The 24,886-nt window shown below is 43.7% G+C and overlaps 1 long non-coding RNA gene across 2 annotated transcripts in view; it reads left to right on the plus strand.

Moving 5' to 3' along the window:
* Positions 1-19,432, plus strand: part of LOC140711241 (uncharacterized) — a 34,301-nt gene extending 14,869 nt beyond the window's left edge. The window contains exons 1-3 of one of the 2 annotated variants that reach the window (XR_012092403.1): positions 10,950-11,910; positions 12,623-15,257; positions 16,328-19,432. This is a non-coding gene — a long non-coding RNA (uncharacterized lncRNA). Of the gene's footprint in view, positions 1-10,949; positions 11,911-12,622; positions 15,258-16,327 lie in introns of those variants that run through there. The other variant, XR_012092402.1, reaches the window with a different exon arrangement.
* The last annotated feature ends 5,454 nt before the right edge of the window (positions 19,433-24,886 follow it).

Below are 24,886 nucleotides of genomic sequence, written 5' to 3' on the forward strand. Positions count from 1 at the left end.
CCTGGTTTCTCTTCTTCTAAGGGCACCAATCCTGTCAGACCAGGGCCCACGCTCATGACCTCATCTAACCCTAATCACCTCCCAAAGGTCCTACCCCCTAATACTATCACACAGGCAGTTAGAGCTCCAGTACAAGAATCTGGGGGAGACATAAACATTCAGTTTATAACAATGTCTTTTCAATCCTGTTGAAAAAAAACAACCAAATGAGTAGGCGACAAAGTACCTTATATGTAAACAAGTCAGGACTTTTCATATTTCTGCTAACACATTTAGGTCAATTTAAAATGTCTGAAAGCAAGAGTCAGAAGCAGAGATAAATGAAAGTTAGTTACTCTGCATTTTAGGCCCACATTGAGCTGTCTTCCAGTGACATTGTGGCACAAAGAACACTGCTTTCTATTCCTGGTTTTGCCTGTATTTCCCTGTATTTTTCTGTATTTTAACTGGAAAATTTCCCTGTATTTCCGTTTATCTCTAAAATCACTTGGTTGACTTAGCAGACCTCCAAGGTCCCTTCCATTCACAAATTCCACAAATAACTTCCTACCAACAGAGGCTACACAAATAAACTACACTGACGAAGGGGAAAGCTAACACTAGCAAACAATGAGATACACACAAGGTAAGACGTATAGAGAACTGGATCAACCACAAACTGGTGGACGATGAGCCGGCGGTGCATAAAAACACATTCCCTAACGATGGACAGAGAGGCAATGGCGCCGAGGTAGTATTGTTGAAGATTTCCTCTTTTAAATCTTCAAGATAAAGGGCCCCATTGTTTATATTCATTCTGATTCAATGTGAATGTGAAAACTTCCTCCAGGGGACACAGACATCTAAAATCTTCCCAATGTATCCAATTTGTCACTTGATATTTTTACTGACAAGAAAAATGAGGGACTGAATATACAAACAGGTCTTGCCTAATCATATGTAGAAAGACAGAACTCAGATCACAACCTGTAGCTGCCCACCCAGGAAACCAATCCCCTATCTACAGTCAACAGCCAGGAGGCCAGCCAGGCTAGCACATCAGACAGGAAGCCAGACTGCTCTCTCTCCACAACCCAGAGACTAAACCACAACTCTGTCCCAGGTGACCAGGACTTGACTCAAAACTGACAGCCACCCTAATTTTGGCCCATGTTTCCAGTTAGGATCATTCAGAGAAAGCCAAATAAGCCCCTAACCAATCACATAGGACACCCCACTTCTGCACAGCCGCCTCCAGCCCCCACAACAGCCTCCACTGGGAGCCGTTCTTTCCATCCTGAAGCTTCCCCACTCCTCATCCGCCACTCACTTGCATGTCAGTCCCTGCCACACGCAAGTGACGGTGCCGACTCTCTTGCCACAGCAGCTCTGAGAAAGTCGTCTCTGCCTGTCTCATGTGGGTGGCCTTCCTTCATTTTCCTCAAAGAATAAGTCTTAAATGAGGGGCTTCTCTATATGGTCAAGCTACACAATTCAGAAGCCCAGCATGGCAGATTCCAAGCCTGGAAAGACCATACACCCCTCAGGTCCTCTTTCCACAAAACACAGCTTCCTTGAGTTCTTCAGTCACTCCGACCAACCAGGGAAGGAACCACGTGTTATGGAAAGATCAAGGGCCTTGAAGTCAAACTTCTGAGTTCATCCAGTACTTCATCTTTCAACTTAAGAAATTACATGGCCTTGGCCATGCTGGTGGCTCGCATCTGTAATCCCAGCACTTGGGGAGGCTGAGTTGGGTGGATCACCCAAAGTTGGGAGTTCAAGGCCAGCGTAACCAACACGGAAAAACCCCATCCCTACTCAAAATACAAAATCAGCCCGGCGTGGTGGCGCATGCCTGTCATCCCAGCTACTCGGGAGGCTGAGGCAGGAGAATCACTTGAACCTGGGAAGCAGAGGTTGTGGTGAGCCGAGATCACACCATTGCACTCCAGCCTGGGCAAGAAGAGCAAAACTGTCTCAAAAACAAAACGAAACAAAACAAATGATGTGACCTTGAACAATTTTCTTAACTTCTCTAAGCCTCTATCTTCATCTTCAATAACATAATTTTACCTCCAAGATTGCATTAAATGGAATCCCACATGTAAACCAGCTGGCAAATATTAGGGGCCCTACAGCTGTGCGCTGCTACTGCCGCCCCACTTTACCCCAAGGGAGAAGCGCAAGATGTCCAGAAAAAGCCTGTTGATCCCTACACCTCAGCATCCTGTGTTCACACAAGGCGCAGTGGCATCCAGACTTACCGGGGTCACCCAAATACAAGACATGGTTTGATTTTTCAACTTAGGTACACATGGCTTCTAACGTTCACCATATGTGATCCATAATTTAGAAGAGATTTTCCTACACTACCCTGTGGTTCTATTTTAGTAGACTTAGATGTGCCATAATAGCTCACTCTCTTAAGCCCTCTTCAGTATCAAAAACAAAACTTTCATCTGTAACACAGTCATCAACAGTGAAAGTGGAAAAGGCACCTATGAGTCAAAATGACCCTCTGCCCCGCCCTGCCCCACCCTACAAAAAGCTGTTCAGGAGGATTTGGGCTGCTTATGAGAACGCTGTCTGTATTCCCAGGGACAGAAAAATGCCTACCCTGGTTAGAAGCTGCGCTGCTCAGTCTCCAGGGTAGAAAGTGCCCAAACCCTCTACCCAAGGAGAAGAGAAGCAAATGGGGTGGCTAGGTTCCAGGATGTGGACTGTTTAGTGTGGTTTCTGCAGTCCAGGTCACCGCCATGGGTGAAGCTCTTCCTTCCTTCTTTTCCACCCAAGTGGCCAAGGTCCTACGGCTGCTGTAGGGCCTCTTCCCTATGAGTCAGCCCAGGCATTCCCCTTCCCTTTCCTTCTGTTTTTTTGAGACGAAGTCTCGCTCTGTCACACAAGCTGTAGTGCAGTGGCATAATCTTAGCTCACTGCCACCTCTGCATCCTGGGTTCAAGCAATTCTCTTGCCTCAGCCTCCCAAGTACCTGGGATTACAGGCACCCGCCAAAACGCCCAGCTAATTTTCATATTTTCAGTAGAGACGTAGTTTCAACTTGTTGGCCAGGCTGCTCTCGAACTCCCTACCTCAGGTGATCCACCTGTCTCGGCCTCCCAAAGTGCTGGGATTACAGGCATGAGCCACTGCGTCTGGCCGAGTCAGCCCAGCCATCCTGACTTTTTGTTCTGGTAAAATTACTTTCTTCTACATCTACCTTCCAAGTAGCTAAATCAGAGATCTGGCCCTTGGGGCAGGCTTGAAGAATCCCTGTTTTTGGTCCTCAAGAGGTCCTACCAGGGTCTGGGACAATTCCAAGACTTGTGTTCTGAAAGAGGAAAGAAACCTCACATACACGGCTCTCGCAGAGCTCAGGCAAGGCTTGGGAGGGCCCTAAGGTTTGGGTGTGCCATCTATGATAACAGCTAAGAGATCTGAAGCCAGCTGTCTGGCTTCAAACCTCAATTCCAACAGCACTGGCTGTTTGATGTTAGACGACGTCCCCAGGCTCGCTGTGGTTCAGTTTCCTCACTGTAAAAGGACCACAATAAGAGAGTTGCTCTGAAAGTTAAGTCAATTGGTGCGTATAGGGTATTCAGAATAATGCTTGGCACATGGGGGACTTCAATAGACACGTACTGAACAGAGTAACTTAGCAATTACTAAATATACTCATGCAGGCCAGGCGCGGTGGCTCACGCCTGTTATTCCAAAACTTTGGGAGGCTGAGGCGAGAGGGTCACTTGAGCCCAGGAGTTTGAGACTAGCATGGGCAACACAGCAATATTCCATCTCTAAAACTGTGTGTAACATACATGTATACATACACTCAAATGTTCACAGTGTATTTATAGTATACAAAATAGCTGGAAAACAGACTTAACTATTCACAATGGTTACTTCTAGAGAAGGGGAAATGCAAATTTCAGCTTTTTACCCCACACATATATTCTTGTATCATCTGAAATATTTAAGCAAATTGTATGTATAAATTTGCCCCGAAACACATAGCAGAACAATGTAGTTTTCACTCAAAAATCTTCAAATCATGATGGAATTGTCCTGTGAAAGTAAAGTTATAGAGATGAAAAGCCTCCCTCCAGCCTAAATGCTCTTTCATATGACCTATATTACACAAACCAATGCAGACACCCCAATCCTTTCCCCACTGTCATAAGAATTTTTCAGTGAACTGCGTTCCCCTTTACAAACTAGATGATAGTTACAGTTACCAGGCAAGAACGTGGATCCAGTTCTGCTTTTTCAAAGGCCAATGTTTCTCCCATAATAGCAATGCATTCTTCAACCGGTCAACTGCCCCCAACACCTGAGCTCTCTGTTGTACACAACTCAACGAGGCCTGGGAGAAAACAGGTGCAAATTTCACTTAGTAACAACACATCCCGCCTGATTCCTCTGCTGGGCTAGTTCTCAAGTCGTCTTTTTCTAAGCTTTCATTCGGCTCTACCACACGTACCTAGGCTGGGTAAAACACTTGACCAGGTTTTTTTTTTCGAGACGGAGTTTCACTGGGTCGCCCACGCCGGAGTGCAGTGACGCCATCTCGGCTCAGAAGCCAGCGCCCGGGTCCATGCAGTCCCCTCCGCGGCAGACGCGGGGAGCCGGGGAGCAGAGGGGACCGGCCCCTACCGGCAGGGCGACCGGGACCCCCGCGCGGGCCCACGCGATATCGTAGCAGGCGCGAAGCCCCCGGTGCCACCCGAGGCCGAGACAAAGCCCAGGCGCAAGGACCCCGGATCCCGACCTCGGACCCTGCGGAACCCAGCTCGGAGCCGCCACGCCCGGGGCAGAGACCCCCGCCCGGTCCGGAGACCTCGTTGCCCGTTCTCACCTCAGGCCGCCGCCTCGGAGCGCTGGCTCCTCGCCGCGGCGCCTGGGCCTACTGGAGCGCATCTGAGCAGCCGACAGAGCCGAGGCAGCCTCAACCACGGAGCCCCGGGGCGGGGCCGCTGCCGCCGCTTCAGCCCGTGTTCCACGCTCAGGATCCGGCTGGGATCAAGGAGCTGCAGCTGTCGCGGGGCTGCGGCCGGAACACACACCATGCAGGTGCACAGGGCCCCGCCTGCCGCCCGCCGCCTCGCCCCCAGCGGAGTCGGGCGCCCAGGGCCCGCCCCCCGGCCAATGGGGAGCGAGCCGCGCGGAGAGGGCGGGACCTAGGGGAACAAATGGAGGCTGGGCGGGGCGGTGCTGGGATTGGGCGTACAGGGTTCCGCGGGAGGACCCGACCCAAGAGCTGGCCGGATCCCGGCCTCCTAGAAGACCCAGCTCTATGTCCACCTGCAGTCTGCTCTACAGGACGCGCTCATCTCAAGCCCAGAACTCAGGCTTTTAGGACAGAGAGCGAGAGACAGGCTTGCTTTACAAAAAGTGAAACTGAGGTCCAAGGAATAGGATTGCCTGCTGCTCGAAGTCACGTAGTCCCATTCACTCAGTCACTTTGTGATTCAGCAAACATTTGGAAGCACCTATGGTGGGCTTTAGGAGTGAAGTAGGGCCGGGCGCGGTGGCTCGCGCCTGTAATCCCAGTATTTTGTGGGGCCGAGGCAGGTGGATCACTTGAGGCCAGGAGTTCGAAACCAGCCTGGCCAACAAGATGAAACCCCATCTGTGCTAAAAATACAAAAACTTAGCCGATCGTGGTGGTGCGTACTTGTGGTCCCAGGTACTGGGACCTGTGTAAAACAGGACCTGGACCCTGAAGGCACTCACTCAGGGATGCTGCTGGGATGGGTGGATGCACAGTTCAGGTCTTCATGGTGGCTGAGGCTGACCTCATCCCCATCGCTCTTCTCACAGACACCTGAACACTCATCACTCCCACGCTCACACCCACCACTGAAAGCCTGGCCCCTAATCTGATTTGCCTAACAAGGTCTCCAGATGAACAACATGCTTCCCTATCTCTCCCCTGCTAGGGCCCCACTGTGCTCTGGGATGTACTCAGGGATCAGGAGAACAAAACCTCAGGGAGTGAAAGGACATTCCAGGGTGCAGGCCTCTGCATCCCCCTCCATGCCCTCACCCCTGCCTGACACACCCTCACCCCTGTACCTGGCCAGCTCCTACCAACCCTTAAATTCTCACCAAGTTCAGTGGTGGCAGCCACACCCTAAAGTGACTGACTTCCCAATAACCTATGCCCTTGCATAGTCTTCCTGACCTTGGGTACGAGCAAACCGGTGACTGGCTTCTAACCCATAGAGCCTGGCAAAAGCAATGGGATGTCACTGTCACAGTGCATCACCTTCACACACTTGAGAGAAATGTTCCGCCTGCAGGCGCTGCCGGAGGGAGATGATATGCTGAGAAAAGACCTTTGGAGGGGCCCCGTAGGCAAGGAAGCAAAAAGCTGGGCCCTTGCCAAGCGGGTCCGAGGAAATGAATTCTGCCAGCAACCTCAGCGGACCTGGAAATGGATTCTGCCCTGGTGGAGCCTCAGATGATAATGCAGCCCAGCTGCTTAGCGTTAGATCCCAAACACAGGATCCGCTAAAATGTGCTCAACTCCTAGCTTGCCAAAATTGGCTTAAAGGTGTGTGTTGTTTTAAGCTTCTCAGTTGTTAGTTATTGCCTGTGAAAGTGTTAAAATATGAGACAATAACTTAGGTCCCTTCCCCATCACACACATTCTTCTTTCTGGCATTCATCACAATTATAGTTATTGATTGAAAATCTCCCTCTTGACTGGGTGCAGTGGCTCAGGAGTTCCAGACCAGCCTGGCCAACATGGTGAAACCCCATCTCTACTAAAAATACAAAAATTAGCTAGATGTGGTGGTGCAATCCTGTAATCCCAGCTACTCGGAAGGCTGAGGCAGGAGAATTGCTTGGATCCAGAAGGCAGAGGTTACAGCGAGCCGAGGTGACACCATTGCACTCCAGCCAGAGTGACAAGAACAAAACTCCGTCTCAAAAAAAAAAAAAAATTGTCTCTTGCCACTAGCATGAAGGTCCCATGAGAAGAAAAACGGAAACTCTTGCTCATAACAGTGCCCCAAATGCCCAGCACGGTGTAGTTCTAGGGCAGTGGGTCGATGGTGGAAGCTTCTGGTTGGAGGGCCCAGCTGGCCCTCCCAACTGCCTTCTCCCTGGTGAGGTTCCATTATAGAGAACAGAATAGTTTCTTGCCTTTCTAGAGTCCCTCTTAGTGGGGATTGGCCAAGTGACATTGTCCTGCCCTGGGACACATAAGTGGAAGTTGGCTGAAAGGTTTCTAGCCATGGTGTGCTGGGGCGATTTGAACCAGGACATGAGATCTGACCATCCTTGTTCGGGAATTCTGCAAGTTGGTTGTTCAACACATTCAGTACTTCAAAATATTAAATAATATAAACTCGCAAATTAAAAAATGCATTAGACCAGCAAATTAAAAAATGCATTAGACCAGCAAATTAAAAAATGCATGGCCCACGTCTAACACATTGGAAGCCTGAGGCAGGAAGATCACTTGAGCCCAGGAGTTCAAGACCAGCTTAGGCAAAAAAGGAAGACCCTGTCTCCACAAAAAATTTTAAAATTAGCTAGGCATGGTGGTGTGTGCATCCAATCCTAGCCACTCAGGAGGCTGAGGTGGGAGGATCGCTTGAGCCATCTGTTCAAGGCTCCAATGAGCTATGATAGTGTCAATGCACTCCAGCCTGGGTGACAGAGCCAGACCCTATCTCAGAAATAAGCATATTTCATATATCAATAAATTTATAATAAATGTATATTTATATATACATTTATGTATTACAATTATATATTTAGACGTAAATATATATTTCTTGTTTTATTTATTTATTTTGAGACGGAGTTTAACCCTTGTCACCCAGGCTGGAGTGCAATGATGCAATCTGGGCTCACCACACTCTCCACCTTCCGGGTTCAAGTGATTTTCCTGCCTCAGTCTCCTGAGTAGCTGCGATTACAGGCACGCACCACCATGCCTGGCTAATTTTTGTATCTTTAGTAGAGATAGGGTTTCTCCATGTTGGTCAGGCTAGTCTCGAACTCCTGACCTCAAGTGATCTGCCCACCTCGGCCTCCCAAATTGCTGGGATTACAGGTGTAAGCCACTGTGCCCAGCCTATATGTTATATTTATATATTATAATTATGTATATTAATTTTATATACTTATATATAAATATAAATATAAAAACTTTCCTTGCCTTCTCTTGTTTCTACCTACAGTCAGTCCCATGACTTCAAATACTATCTACATGTAATAATTTTAAATGTATATTTTATATATATATATATATATATATATATATTTTTTTTTTTGAGACGGAGTCTCGCCCTGTAGTCAGGCTGGAGTGCAATGATGCAGTCTCAGATCACTGCAACCTCTGACTCCTGGGTTCAAGCGATTCTCCTGCCTCAGCTTCCCAAGTAGCTGGGCTTACAGGCTCCCAGCACCACGTCCAACTGATTTTTGTATTTTTAGTAGAGACAGGGTTTTGCCATGATGGCTAGGTGGGTTTCGAACTCCTGACTTTAATTTGTCTCCCGCCTCGGCCTCGTAAGGTGCTGGGAATACAGTGCTGGTCAAAATATTTTTCTGTTTCCAAGCACTTTACATGAGAGGAAAGCGGAGAATAAGTCATCTGACACTCTACTGTTAAAAAAAAATCTTTGTGCCTCTCTTCTTTTCATCTTTCCTAAGTGTACATATTACCAAAATGTCTTTAGGTTGAGGTCCCCACGTGAAAACTTTACAGGGTGTCGAGTTCTCAGCCACCCTCCTGTCTTTTCCTAGTCCTGGTATTTTAGAACTGTCTGGGGATGACCCAGGATACCCACAGTGGCCATGTCTTTTGGAGGGTCTAGTGAGTATCAGCCCCGGGGTCATCTCATCGCCAAGGACAGCCTGAGGTAGGGGGTAGAGTCTCTCAGGGGAGTAGCTGGATGCTCTTGGCCTTAGAGGAATCTCCTGGTATAGTTTCATCTAAAATGGTGACCCCTTGGGTTTATTAAACTTTTAGGACATTAAAATGAATGGACAATACAACGTAATGTGATTAAAGCTAGGTCATTAAAACTGTTCCTCCAGCTGGAGTTTTTATTCCTCGGAGACACATTGACGGTCTGCCAATGGGATGGTGACATTGAGAGGAAAAGGCAGAAATGATTTCTGCTCTCTAGATTGTCTCAGACTTGTGAAGAGAGAAAAACTGTCCCAAAGGACAAGGAAAACCCACCCCAGAGAGGATGTGCAACAACCTGAACATTAAAATGCACTGAAGGCGCACAGGAGGACAAAGAGCAGTGCCAGTGCCTCCTAGGTGGTCACTGAGTACTTTACTGAACAGGATGGGTGTCCCAAGGGATAGAATGGCCTGCCGTGACACTTAGAAAGGTGTTGGAGTCTGCACTGCCTCTCCCTGAATTTGTTACCTTGAAAAGGCTTCTCCACTTATTTGAGTTTCAGTTTTTCATTGACTGTAAGATACATTTTTATCTGTACAGCTTGAAAGATAAACATACTATTTCCAAAGGGGCAAAGTAAAATGATGTATTTTATTTGCTAAAAATTCGTATTTATTTATTGCCCAGAGTGAGTGTAGTATTAAAGGTCTGTTCTTTTCAAAGGTAATTTCAAATGGAATTGTAGGACTTAGCTTTGTCAATGCTACCGCTGAAATAAAAGTGTGATAGATAAATTGGTGATTTACAAAGATTCACCAAAATGTCAGTTTCCCTCTTGTAGCATGGTGAAGAATTTATGACAGTGGACACATCTGTATCCTCTTATCTGGATACCTGAGGGTTTTTTTTTTTTTTTTTTTTTGAGACACTGTCTTGCTCTGTAGCCCGACTAGAGTGCAGTGGCGCCATCTCTGCTTACTGCAACCTCCGCCTCCCGGGTTCAAGTGATTCTCCTGTGTCAGCCTCCTGAGTAACTGGGATTATAGGCAGCCACCACCACACCCAGCTAATTTTTGTGTTTTTAGTAAACATGGGGTATTAGGCCTGGCACAGTGGCTCAGGCCTGTAATCCCAGCACTTTGGGAGGCCAAGGTGGGCGGATCATGAGGTCAGGAGTTCCACAGCAGCCTGACCAACATGATGAAAACCTGTCTCTATTAAAAATACAAAAAAATTAGCTGAGCCTGGTGGCAGGCACCTGTAATCCCAGCTACTCGGGAGGCTGAGGCAAGAGAATTGCTTGAACCCAGGAGGTGGAGGTTGCAGTGAGCCAAGATGTTGCCACTGCACCCCAGCCCAAGCGACAATGTGAGACTCCATCTCAAAAAAAAACAAACAAACAAACAACAAAACGACAGGGTTTTGATATGTTGGTCTGGCTGGTCTCAAACTCCTGACCACAGGTGATCGCCCTCCTCAACCTCCCAAGCTGCTGGGATGACAGGCGTGAGCCACCATGCCCTGCCCACTCTATTTTCTTTTTATTCCCTAAATTTTAATATGTTTGAGTTTGTCTGTTCCTTTGTTACTGTTTTCTTACATAAAAGAAATTCTGCCTAATCCTTCGGAAAAAGAAAAAATCTTCCTGTGACTTCTGAAAGTGTTCTGGTTTTATCTTTCACATTTGAATATATAATAAGTTGATTATGGTTCATGGAATAGAGAAGAATACAATGCATTTTCCCAAGTAGATGCCAGCCTGGTTTGTCTCATATTTTAAAATGCATGTGATTTCTTTTTCTATTCTACAGTGCCTACTCTATCATTCATCAACTTTCCATATAAATGCTGGGTCATTAACACTTTTTTTTCCCTTTGATCTTCTTACTCATCTCTCTGCTAATACTGTGCTGTCCTGAATATTTTCGTTTGAAAATCTTAGAAGTATGTTAGACAAGCCATCACTCTTTTTTGAGATGACTAAAAATCATTAGACATTTGTCATTTTTACTACGTAAGAAAAAGTAGTTTTTCTTGCCCAAAAACAACCTGAGCTGGGAATTTCTGTGATTTCATAGGAATAACATCTGGAAGTGGTGATATAAATGTCATTTTAAAAAACATGTGTCGCATTTCCTCTTATTCCTTTCTACCTTGATATTGTGCAATAGAAATTTTTAAAATTGTGACATTAGTATTACCAAATATCAATTATTGGTTTTATTTACTACTCAGTTAAATCTAATGAGCCTACTCTGTCTTGGTGTAATCACATCACATGGGCTCAACTCCTCAGTTAACAAGTGACAGCATGTGTAAAATATTGTCTACCAGGGAAATTCATTGAACACTTAGTGTTCAGACTGTGTTTTGGTGTCTGGTTCCCTAAGCACCACTGCAGTGACACAAAATAATAGACCTTCAGCAGAAAAAGTTTTGGCAAATATAAGCCATTTAGATGCAGTGAGTCATTCTTATTACTTGGGTTGGTGGAATCCCTTTCAAAATGTAAGTTACTAATACAAACAAAGATGGAACTTTGCGAGCAGGCATTTTTAAGAATAAGTAGTCTCAAGACTTATAATATTAACTCTCTTATGCACATCAGGTAGGACTTTATTATGACAGATACTAGAAATGTACAAAGTGAAGTTAAATGGTAACTCCTAGCAACATATCTTACGCCCTGGTTTCTCTAATAAGATGGGAGTTTCTACTTTGCTGTTGCCTTTTTGAATAGTTCAATTCTAGCATTCGTACTGCTGTGTGGGAGGGAGTATGTGTGAACAGAGTAAGAGTTGTGACAATCAAGTCACAGAATAAATGCTTGAAATTTTAGAATCATGTAAACAGCTTATGGATTGAGTATAGATTCCCAGTGCTGTCAGTTCCACCCATCCTTCTATCCACATGTGTGGGATGTTCTAGGACCCCGTGGCTTTTGAGGATGTGGCTGTGAACTTTACCCAGGAGGAATGGGCTTTGCTAGATTCTTCTCAGAAGTTTCTCTGCAGAGAAGTGATGCAGGAAACCTGCAGGAACCTGGCTTCTGTAGGTGAGAATGACAAAACATTTCACTTAATTACAGAAGTATTTCCCTATCATCAGTGCTATTTGTGATTTGGAATGTGGCAAGGGAATGATTTGGTGAAGAAATCAGGCATGGGCACTCTGTACAATGAACATGAAATCTAGTAATGTTTCTATAGTTTGTAAAAATTTATGATAATTTTGTGGGTCTGTATTTTAGGAAACAAATGGAAAGGCCAGAATATTGAAGATCACTTTGAAAAATCTGGCAAAGAGATAAGATAATTTGCACTGAGGAGAGGAAATAAAGTCCTCTGAAGGAATCTTAGCTTGTCATGAACTTAAAAACAAGCGATCAAAACAAATAAGAGTCACTTGAAATTTATTTCTTTTTAGAAAAATTTCACCCAAAATGTAATGTGCTTCAGTGTAGCAGTCAGTATTTGGAAAACAGTTTACTTGAAAATAGTACTACAAAATTGTGCACATGAATGTTACTAATTTGGTCATAGCCATGCAGGTGGTAGCGGTGTTTTCAGTAGTAACCCATTTACTTTCAAATAATTCAGTCATGGCAAAAAAAAAAAAAAAAAAAAAAAAAAAAAAAAAAAAAAAAAAAAAAGCATTTTCCTGGGTATTGGTAGCAGTGTAAGTCAAAGACCTATTAATAAGTAGAAAGTTATTAAACCAACCAATAATAATGTGCTTGTCTTTTTTTTTTTTTTTTTTTTTTACAGAATTCATATGATACAGAGACTGTGTGAAAGCAAAGACGGTAGTCAGTATGGACAGTTGTCAGCCAAATTCCAAAGCTTGATCTGAATGAGAACATTTCTCCTGGATTAAAACAATGTGAATGAAGTATTTGTGGAAAAGTCTTTGTACGTCATTCCCTCCTTAACAGGCACATCTTAGCTCACTCAGGATACAAACCATATGGAGAGAAGCAACATAAATGTGAACAGTGTGGGAAACTCTTCGTTTCTGTTCCAGGTGTTAGAAGACACATGATAATGCACAGTGGAAATCCAGTTATACATGTACGATATATGGGAAAGCTTTTTATTTTCTCAATTCAATTGAAAGACATCAGAGAACTCACACAGGAGAAAAACCCTATAAATGTAAACAATGAGGTAAAGCGTTCACTGTTTCCGGTTCTTGTCTAATACATGAACAAACTCATACTAGAGAGAAACCCTACGAATGTAAGGAATGTAGAAAAACATTCAGATTTTCTTGTTCCCTTAAGATGCATGAAAGGACTCACACGGGAGAAAGACCCTATAAATGTACCAAATGTGATAAAGCCTTCAGCTGTTCCACTTTCCTTGGTTACTATGGAGGCATTCATACTGGAGAGAGACCCTATGAATATAAACAATGTGGCAAAGCCTTTAGTCATTTGAGTTCCCTTTGTAACCATAGAAGTACTCATACGGGAGAGAAACCCTATGAATGTAAACAATGTGACCAAGCCTTCAGTCGCCTCAGTTCCCTTCACCTCCATGAAAGAATTCATACTGGAGAAAAACTCTATGAATGTAAGAGATGCGGTAAAGCCTACATTCGTTCCAGTCAGTTTACTCGCCATGAAAGAAGTCATGATATAGAGGTTGGGTGTAGTGACTCAGCCTATAATCCCAGCACTTTGGGAGGCCAAGGAGTGTGTATTGCTTAAGCCCAGGAGTTTATAACCAGCCTGGATTAAAACAATGTGAAACAACCTGGGCATCATGGTGAAACCCCGTCTCTACAAAAAATAAAATAATGTCAGGCGCGGTGGCTCACGCCAGCTACTCGGGAGGCTGAGGTAGGAGAAGGACGTGAACCCAGGAGGCAGAGCTTGCAGTGAGCCGAGATCGCACCACTGTACGCCAGCCTGGGCGACACAGCGAGACTCCGTCTCAAAACAAATAAATAAATAAAAATAATTAACTGGGCATGGTGGCACATTTCAGTGGTCTTAGTTCTTTTTCAAGGACATAAAAAGCAATGGGGGGTTGGGGAAAAGCCCTGTGCATGCAGATCACGAGGTCAGGAGATCGAGACCATCCTGGCCAACATGGTGAAACCTCGTCTCTACTAAAAATACAAAAAGTAGCTGGGTGTGGTAGCATATGCTTGTAATCCCAGCTACTCAGGAGGCTGAGGCAGGAGAATCACTTGTACTCAGGAGGCGGAGGTTTCAGTGACCCGAGATTCTGCCACTGCACTCCAGCCTGGTGACAGAGTGAGACTCCATTTCTAAATAAATAAATCAATACACAAACAAATAAATAAAGCCCCTTGAATGTAAGAAATGTGGTAAAACATTTACTCTTTCCCATTCCCGCATAAACATGAAGAGGCTCACACTGCAGAGAAACCTTCAGAATGTAGGAATGTGGCCAAACCTTCCGATTTTCCTGTTTTTGAAGATTTGGGAGGACTCAGACTGGAGAAAAGCCTTTTGAATCTAAATTTGTGGTAAGGCCTTCAGTTGTGTTAGTTCCATATGAAGACATCAGCTCAGTCCTGAGAAAAACCCTATGAATGTCCAGAACGTGGGAATGTTTCATTTCTCTCATCCCCACTCAAGGACCTATGAAAATGCACACTGTAGCTGGCTGGACCTTGTAAATACAAGAACGTACACAGGATTAAGACTCTAATAGTTTAGAAACTGCAAGAATATTTTCAGTTTTCACATTTACTTGAAAAGTCATGTGAAAACTCCCATGGGAAAGAAGCTCTATAAGTGAAGCTTTTCTAATTTGGAAAGCCTGACGCAAATTAATTATCGTGCAGTGTTTGAAAAAAGTGTATGAAATGTTACACAAGTTACAAGTATATTGTTTTTATCAGTGACTCATTCTTAAAGAGTCTTGAGTATGCATTTCACGTTGTTTTGCAGGGAACCCTTGAGGTGAGAGTTGTGTAAATGCTCTTTAAGCAGTAGTACTTGAGTTTCATAGATAATGAGATGAAGTTTGTTGGTAGAATTTTTGTCTATTCATTTGATAATGTCCTGGATTCATGGTTGAATTTTGATGTTTTTCTAATATGTAGGTAAGTTCAATTTTTTTATTTCATTATTATCTTTTTTTGAGATAGAGTCTCACTCTGTTGCCCAGGCTGGAGTGCAGTGGTGTGATCTCGGCTCACTGCAACCTCCACCTCCTAGGTTTAAGCGATTCTCCTGCCTCAGCCTCCTGAGTACTTGAGACTACAAGCGCCCGCCACTACATCCAGCTAATTCTTTGTATTTTTAGTAGAGACAGGATTTCGCCATGTTGGCTAGGCTGGTCTTGAACTCCCGACCTCATGATTTGCCTGCCTCGGCCTCCCAACGTGCTGAGATTACAGACATGAGTCACCGTGCCCGTCCAGGTAAGTTTCATTTGTATGTATTGCCCTGTGATTAATGGACCAGTGAATAATGATTGTGAATTTTTGAGATAGTCTTACTAGCCTCATTTGGTAAACTTTGATTATACCTTGTTCATTATACACATTCCACCTTTCTTTATTAAAGGTAAAATTACTCTTGATGTAAAGATGTTTGTTTTTTGCTAATACTGAGTTGGTATTAATTCCTAAGTACATAAAGTTTATCATAGAGTATCATCTCGTGAGTTCTTTGCATCTGTTGCCCTTTATTCTTTATTATTTCTGTCTGTTATTTGGATCGTTCACTTTGAAGGAAGGAGAGAGGACTGTGATAGGACGATACGTTGTAACCAATCTGAGGGAGGAAGCATTCAGTCTCTCAGTCACATATGATAACATTGAGCTTTTCATCGATGCCTTTGGTATTGTAGAAGATCGTATTACACCATTAAGGTATGATAGTTTATATATTGTATTTTAGAGTATTACAGTCCTACCAGTCAGTGTCACATGATTCAGTTCCCTACCAGTCAACAGACAAACCAATCACGTACTCCTGTAGGAACAAAGGAACATCCTCAGCCGGGCACAGTGACTCACGCCTGTAATCCCAGCACTTAGGGAGGTCGAGGCGGACGGATCACGAGGTCAGGAGATTGAGACCATCCTGGCTAACACGGTGAAACCCCGTCTCTACTAAAACTACAAAAAATCAGCCACGCATGGTGGTGGGCACCTGTAGTCCCAGCTTCTAGGGAGGCTGAGGCAGGAGAATGGCATGAACATGGGAGACGGAGCTTGCAGTGAGCCGAGATCACACCACTGCACTCCAGCAAGGGTGATAGAGCGAGATTCTGTCTCAAAATAAAGGAAAAAAAAAGGGAACATCCTCACTTTTGTAAAGTGATACCACTCCCGGCTCCCAAGTTAATCCCTGTTTGGGCCTGTGGGAGCTTACGCCATCTTCCTATATGTAATTAATAACTGATGTCTGGCTTATCTGTTTAGTAATAGATATTATGTGTTTAACGGTGCCAGTAAACTTAGGGTGCTCATTTCTTCCTCACCAGTGGGGTGCATGAGACGCTATTGAAACAATTGGCAACGCAACACGAATGGAATGGACCAGCCCTCATGCAGGACACCTGCTCAACTTGACCTACCTGCTGTTGGCTGATGGTTTCGTAACACATCAGCAGTCACCTGAATCAGAACCATGAGCTGACGATGGGCCTTCCCTTTGTTCTGCACAGTGTTTTGTGGTCTTCAGGTGTTGTCATCTTCTCCCACACTAAAATGCTCTCATCTCCTAGACATGAATGTTTAATTGCACCCCAGCATGACATTTGGCCTGTGCTTAACAGGCAGTTTTGAGGCCCCGGATTATTAATGCACAGAAGCACAGCACATAAGCCGACACTTAAGTCCTAATTAGCAAGAATCAGGCTGTATCTCTGTAGTCCCTGCATCTACTCTGGTCACCATCTCTGTATGTTTAGGGCAGCCATGTGAACATTATTAATTACTGTACACTCCAAGACAATAGTAATTATGTAGGCAGAAGTAGTGGCCTTGTTTGTTTCTTGTGCTGCTGCTCCCCTTGCCGCTGTCCCCTACACCCTCCTGATGAGGTGTACATCCATGGTGCCTCATGGTTCAAGAGAACTAGTAGATGGCTCACAAGAACACTCTGTCGCTACTGTCTGTGCCTCTGTCACAACAAATATCCTGATCCTTCAGTTTTAAGGGTGCAGGGCCATTTTCCTCCCTTTCTTACTGGTAGTTCTCAAGATAACTGTATGATATGCTGGGAAAGCAATATCCTGATAATCAGGTGACATTGGTCAGAACAGCCCCAGGCTCTGTTAGAGTCCCTGCTTGAAACAGAGTGGCCTTTAACGTTTGTGTCCAGCAAACCACATCGTGGGAGAAAACCCAAGGTGGGCTGCTTTCTGGGGTCCCTCAGTTGTAGTGCAAGTGAAGCATTTACAGTCAAAACTCCATCCATCTGCTCTGGGTAGCCTTCCTGATCTTGTGGTAGCGGTTCATATTGAATCCTAGGCTTCTGTTGTCTTTTGTTTGTTATTTGTAAGTAATAAACTCACTTTATGGAATTTATGTATGGATGTGTTTGGTCTCATTGTACTCAGAAAAGTTGGTAGCCATTACACAGTGAACCCGCTTCATAATTGGTGAAAACACCTATGCCCCCCTTGTGCCACAGCAAGGAGGTTAACTCAGCCAAACATAAACTTCATGTTCCTAAAACCCTGTAGCACAATTATTACCATGTGGGAGGCCTTTAACGATGGTGATACTGATTTGAAGAACTCTGAAGGAAGAAATTTACACAAATGGGTTGGGTACACGGAAGTCCCTCCTAACTTAAAGCAAACCTTACTTTCCTCTGCCTAAAAAGAGTGGAGAGGGCAGGCACGGTGGCTCGGGCCTGTAATCTGAGCACTTTGGGAGACCAAGGTGGGCAGATCACAAGATCAGGGGTTCAAGACCAGCCTGACCAACATGGGGAAGCCACATCTCTACTAAAAATACAAAAATTAGCCAGGCGTGGTGGTGGGCACCTGTAATCCCAGCTACTTGGGAGGCTGAGGCAGGAGAATTGCTTGAACCTGGGAGGTGGAGGTTGAAGTGAGTCAAGACCATGCCACTGCACTCCAGTCTGGGTGAGAGGGCAAGACTCCGTCTCAGGGAAAAAAAAAAAAAAAAAAAAGGGTGGATAAGAACTGAAACAGGTTTAAAATTTCACCTAATTGGGAATGCAAAGTTTACAAAAATAATATTTAAAATAAAATGCTAAATGAGTGCTCATTGAATTTTATGCCTCCACAAAGTAGGTTGTGAATTAACTTCCACATCTGTTGAAAGCCACCAAAGTTGGGAAGCCTGCATGTCTGAAATTCACATGTGGCTCAAATAAGAATTATACCTGGGGATACCCAAAAGTTTAAATATGGTATCCCCTGTAATATTATGAGGAATTACTGTACAGAAAACAGGTTGCCTTCCTTTAACTCTGTAAATAATATTATCTTGCCTAAATTCTCCAAAACGCATCGCTCTGCGGTATCCTATAGTGGACATAGGTTTCCTGACCAATGAGCACTAAAAGTAAGTGTGTGCAACTCACCTATGTTCTTATCAAAATGGAAATCCCCGAATCCCACCAGTTAGAATAACATGACAGAATGTCAGGTTTTTGGAATATATAGGTTTTCTGTAAGGTTATTAGGTATTGATTCCATTTTTAAAGTAGATATCAATATTTTTAGATTACCTATTTCTCCTATGTTTTAGTATTAATAGATTGTGTCTTTTAATTCATCCAGTTGGTCTAATTTACCAAGTTTGTGGGTTATGGAGATTGTAATATTCTTTATTATGTTATCATCCATGGGCTCTCTAATATAAAGGCCTCTTTTAATTTTTCTATTATTAGGTTGTTGTCAAAGTAATTGTGGTTTTGGACCGTGAATTTTAAATTTTTATAACTAGGCTGCAACACATCTTTATTAATCAAAATAGAACCCATTACAATGGACTGGGCACAGTGGCTTACACCTGTAATCCCAGCACTTTGGGAGACTGAGTCGGGTGAATCAGGAGGTCAGGAGTTTGAGACCAGCCTGACCAACGTGGTGAAATCACATCTCTACTAAAAATACAAAAAGTAGCCAGTGTGGTGTCAAGTGCCTGTAATCCCAGCTACTCAAGAGGCTGAGGCAGGAGAATCTCTTGAACCCAGGAGGCAGAAGGTAGAGTGAGCCAAGATTGCACCTTTGCACTCTGGCCTGGGCGACAGAGTGAGACTAGGTCTTAAAAAAAAAAAAAGAAACCATTACATTGAACACATTTTTGCCAATGAGAAATAAACTTATTTATTCCGTGCTTTCAGGGTTCGATGAACTCTTGGAAAGCATTTTCTGCATCCTGCTGGTTGTGTAAGTGTTTTCCCTGCAAAAAGTTGTCAAGATGCTTAAAGAAGTGGTAGTTGTTTGGCGAGAGTTCAGGTGAATATGGCAGATGAGACAAAACTTCATAGCCCAGTTTATTCAACTTTTGAAGTCCTGGTTGTATGACATGTGGTCATGCGTTGTGGAGAACTGGGCCCTTCATGTTGACCAGTGCCAGCTCCAGGTGCTGCAGTTTTCCATGCATCTCATCGATTAACTAGGCATACTTCTCAAATGTAATGATTTCACCAGGATTCAAAAAGTGTAGTGGATCACAAGACCAGCAGCTGACCACCAAACAGTGACCATGACCTTTTTTTGGTACAAGTTTGACTTTGGGAAGTGGTTTGGAGCTTCTTCTCAGTCCAACCAGTGAGCTGGCTGTTGTATGAAATCCACTTTTAGTGGCATGTCACAATCTGATCAAGAAATGGTTCATTGTTGTTTCATAGAATAAGAGAAGATGACACTACAAAAGGATGATTTTAAAAATATTTGGTCAGCTCATGAGGCACCCACTTATCAAGATTTTTCAGCTTTCCAATTGGCTTCAAATGCTGGATGACCATAGAATGGTCGACATTCAGTTTTTCACCAACTTCTCGTGTATCTGTAAGAGGATCGAATTCAGTGGTTGCTCTCAATTGGCCGTTATCAACTTCTGGCCCAGAGCCTGAGGCTGAGGCTGCCATGACCACCCTGTTGTCTTCCTTCTGGGGTCCCCAGGAAGCTCCCAGGACTGAATGATCCCCACAAATACAGTGGCCAGGATGGGAGGGCTGGAGGTCAACTACCCTCCCCCCGCCACCACAACCAAGAGGCCCCCATGGAGGTTGGCCCCGAGATGTGGGTCCCTGTGGGATGCAGGCTCCCACGGATACTTCAGGGGATGAGCACGGGTCCTCCTGGCTGACAGGACCTGGTGGGCACTGGGTGTGTGGGGCCTGTATAGTTGGGTTGGACAGAACTGGGCCTAACCAGGGAGCCAGAGACTGGTGTGTCTTCCAGATTTCCTATGAGATCCCCTATCTGGTCATAGATGATGGTGATTGCTCTGAATCCCTGTAAGGTGTTAGGTGCTCCATTCTTACCAAGTTTATTTTGTTACCTGGTAGAACTTGGCTCATAAAGAAGAAAATGGTGAAGAGGAGGACAGGAATCCTTATGGCTGAAGAAAGAAGAAAGTTTGGCTTCATTTCCAGGAGGCAGAGAAAACTTCCGTCCGTGGCTCTCTAGCACCAGTGGAATGTCTCTGTTTGGATAAGAAGAGCCTTTCTGTACCTCATTAGGGATATTCATAGATAGAGGTGCTCTATGCTTGCAAAACTGCTTTGATGGGAGGACTGATGTGGAGGCACAGTTTTGGCCAGAAAACCTTGTTAAATGGGAACATAAGCTACAAACATTTTGGCAAAAGATGAAAGTTTATGAACAAACAACCATTTATATTGTTACAATAAGTTAGACTGTGTTGAGAAACCAGTTGCTTTCGTTAATGACCAGACATTTTGTTAGTGAACACTTCCCAGACTTTACTAGCCCTGCTAAGAATTAATCACCCCACTTGCTCCTGGTCTGAAACCCCAAAGTGCTTTGTTGATGTTACAGTGCTTACTGCCTTGTATGTTAGATTAGTGAATGTATATTTGCCTCTTCCACTACTGTATGAGTTTCTTGCTTGCTAGGACAAGGCTATATTCCTCAGAGCAGAGGAGGGAGTTGAATCATGCGGCCATTTATTCTCAAATCCTCTTCACCAAGTGGAACAAAACAGAACAGCGAAAGACCACTGCACATGGAAGCAGGAGGTCTGGATTTGGGTTCTAGATCTCTAGATCTATTACTAACTGGAGGTACGGATATAGTCAGGAAAATTGTCTTCCTTAGGTGCTTACTTGATAACACCTATAAATGTTGAGATCTGTTGGATCTAGATCAGGGGATTCTCAATCATTACTATGCATAAAATCAACTGGAAGAGTTGCTTTGGTATACAGATGCTTAGTTCCATCTCATGATATTTTTACTGTTTTTTAAAATTGATCTAGTATTTTTCATTAAATAATGTAAACTTTCTTAGTCTACATCTAATACAACTCCCACCGGCATACAAATACATTGAATGATATTAGCAGCAGAATCTTTAAATAAAGTAACCATATACAACTATTAAACCACTTTTTTCATTCCTTATTATTTCATGCTGTTTGTCACCATTGTCATCATAATCAGCATCATCCTACATTGCTGAACAGCCATTATGAACCATATGGCATAAACATTTTTCCTACTCATAAGGAGCATATATTCTCTATATGCATATGAAATTAATGTCTGAACAAAGTGGCTTAAACAAGGCAGAAGTTTATTTCTTTCTCACTTATATCTATAGTTACACCTATCATGGCTGGTACAGATGCTTGCCAAATTCATTAGGGACACAGGCCCCTTCCAGCTGTCTGCTCTGCTGTACTTTAGAAGAGGCTCCAGTTTGGCTGCTAAATGCCCACCTATCATTTTTTAATTCCAGGCAGCAGGAAAGAAAATAGCCAAGAGAGAAAAACAAGGGAACATCTACCCCTCCCTTTAAATTTTTTAACCAACCACCTCTTTTTTTTTTAACCCAGTTTGTTGAGCTATGATTACATTTAAAAAGCTGTACATGTTTAAGGTATGCATCTCAGTGAGTCTGGGGATAAGTATACATCATGAACACCACTACCCTTAAGATTATACACACATCCTTCACCGCCCAAAGTCCCCCCCATTATGATTATTATTATTACTGGTAAGAAATGTTGGTAAGAACACAAAATCCACCCTTTTAGCAAATTTTCAGTATGCAATACAGTATTCTTAGCTCTAAGCACTATGCTGTAAATGAGACCTCCAGAACTTACTTATATGGTATATCTGAAACTTTGTGCTCTAACCATATCTACCCATTTCCCCTGCACCACGGCCCCTGGTAACCACCATTCTTCTCTCTGCTTTTGTGAGTTTGTCTATTTTAGATTTCAAATGCAAGTGAAATCATATAGTTATTGTCATTCTGTGGCTGGCCTATTTCATATAACGTAATGTTCTCGAAGTCCACCCATGTTGTCACAAAAGACAGGGTTTCATTATTATGTAACACTGAACAATATTCCAATGCATGTATGTATTACCCATTTATCCTGATACTCTCCCTCCACCTGCCTCCCAACAGGCCCCAGTGTGTGTTGCTCCCCTCTCAGTATCCATGTGTTCTCATTGTTCTGCTTCCACTTGTAAGTGGGAACATGCAGTGTTTGATTTTCTGTTCCCGGGTTAGTTTGCTGAGGATAATGGCTTCCAGCTCCATCTATGTCCCTGCAAAGGACATGATCTCATTCCTTTTTATGACCGCATAGTATTTCATGGTGTATATGTACCACATTTTCTTTATCCAGTCTATCATGGATGGACATTTGGGTTGATTCCATGTCTTTGCTATTGTGACTAGTGCTGCAACGAACATGTGTGTGCATGTATCTTTATAACAGAATGATTTATATTCCTTTGGGTATATACACAGTAATGAGCTTGCTGGGTCAAGTGATCTTTCTGGTTCTAGGTCTTTGAGGAATCACCATACTGTCTTCCACAATGGTTGAACTAATTTACATTCCACCAACAGTGTTAAAGTGTTCCTATATCTCAACAGCCTCATCAGCAGGTAGTTTTATTTAAAAAATTTTTGAGAAACCTTCATACTGTTATCCAAAATGACCATAGTAGTTTGTATTTCCACCACGAGTATACAAGGGTTATCTTTTATCCACATCCTCACTAATACTTGCTATTCATCTTTTTGATAACAGCTATTCTAAGAGGTGTCAGGTGACATTTCATGGTGGTTTTTATTTGCATCCCCCTGACAATTAGAGATGGTAAGAATTTTGTCATATATTTGTTGGCCATTTGTATCTTTTCTTCTTGGAAATGACTATTCAGATCTTCACCTGTTTAAAAAGAAATTTCAACTTTTATTTTAGATTCAGTGAATGTATGTGCAGGGTTTTACATTGGCACATTGTGTGATGCTGAGGCTTGGAGTATGAATGATCTTGTAACCCAGGTAGAAAACATAGTATTTCATGGTGTATATGTTTTTCAGGTCTTGGTCCCCACTTTCCCTTCCCCTTCTTGTAGTCCCCAGTATCCGTTGTTCCCATCTTTACATCCATGTGTAATCAGTGCTTTGTTCTTACTTATAACTAAGAACATATGGTATTTGGTTTTTTCTTCCTGCATTATTTTAGAATAATGGCCTCTAGCTGCATCCAAGTCGGTGCAAAGGACATAATTTTTTTAATGGTTGCGTAGTATTCCATGGTGTACATATACTATATTTTCTCTATTCAATGATAGAGAAAATATTCATGTCTTTGCTATTGCAAATAATGGTATAATAAATATATGAGTGCACACGTCTTTATGGTAGAACAATTTATTTTCTTTTGGATACAAGGGTCAGTCCCCATGGCTGCTGTCAAGGGCTAGCGTTGAGTGCGTGCAGCTTTTCCAGGCTCAGGGTGCAAGCTGTCAGTGGATCTATCATTCTGGGGTCTGGAGGATGGTGGCCGTCTTCTCAGAGCTCCACTAGGCAGTGCCCCAGTGGGGACTCTGTGGGGGCTCCTACCCCATATTCTCCCTCTGCACTGCTGTAGTAGACATTTGCCATGAGGTCTCCACCCCAGCAGGCTTCTACTGGACATACAGGCTTTTCCATATATCTTTTGAAATCCAGGTGAAGGTTTCTGATATGGTTTGGCTCTGTGTCCCCCCCCAAATCTCACCTCAAATTGTACTCCCACAATTCCCACATGTTGTGGGGAGACCTAGTGGGAAATAATTGAATCATGGGGGCAGTTTCTCCCATATCGTTCTCATGGTAGTGAATAAGTCTTACGAGTTCTGATGGTTTGATAAGGCGAAACCAGTTTTGCTTGGCTCTCATTCTCTCACTTGCCTGCTGTGTTGTAAGACCTGCCTTTCGCCTTCTGCCTCCCCCCAGCCATGTGGAACTGTAAGTCTAATTAAACCTCTTTCTTTTGAAAATTGCCCAGTCTCGGGTATGTCTTTATCAGCAGCACACACCTGTACTTTGTGCAACTGCAGGTTTAATATCCCATGGCAATTGCCAAGGCTTATGGCTTGCACCCTCAAAGCAGTGACCCAAACTGTGTCTGGGGCCTTTTTAGCCATGGCTGGAGCTGGAGTGGTTGAGAGGTAGAATGCTGTGAGCACTGTCCTGCCCTTGCCCTGGCTGGTTCAGCCCTAGGCCCAGCCCACAAAGCCAGTCTTCCCTTACAGGCCTCCAGACCTTTGAAGGGAGGGGCTGCCACCAGCCAAGGACTGTGAAATGCCTTTCAGGCTCTTTCTTCATTGTCTTCTATTAGCATCTGCTTTCCTTTTAGTTATGCAAATGTCTTCAGCCTGCTTGAATTTCAGAGGATACCAATGGCCTTAAAAGTACCATATGACCCCTAACACTTCCTGACTTCATTTCTGCAATGTATTTTAATTTTTTACATCATCATGAATATTGAAACTTTTTATATCTATTCACTTTCCATTTGTTTTCAAGTCCAGTTTACTTCCAAATAATTTTAGAATATAGAGTCTCCATAA

This window comes from Chlorocebus sabaeus, unplaced genomic scaffold, assembly GCF_047675955.1.
Source record: "Chlorocebus sabaeus isolate Y175 unplaced genomic scaffold, mChlSab1.0.hap1 unalloc_scaffold_388, whole genome shotgun sequence".
In the NCBI taxonomy this organism is placed as follows: domain Eukaryota; kingdom Metazoa; phylum Chordata; class Mammalia; order Primates; family Cercopithecidae; genus Chlorocebus; species Chlorocebus sabaeus.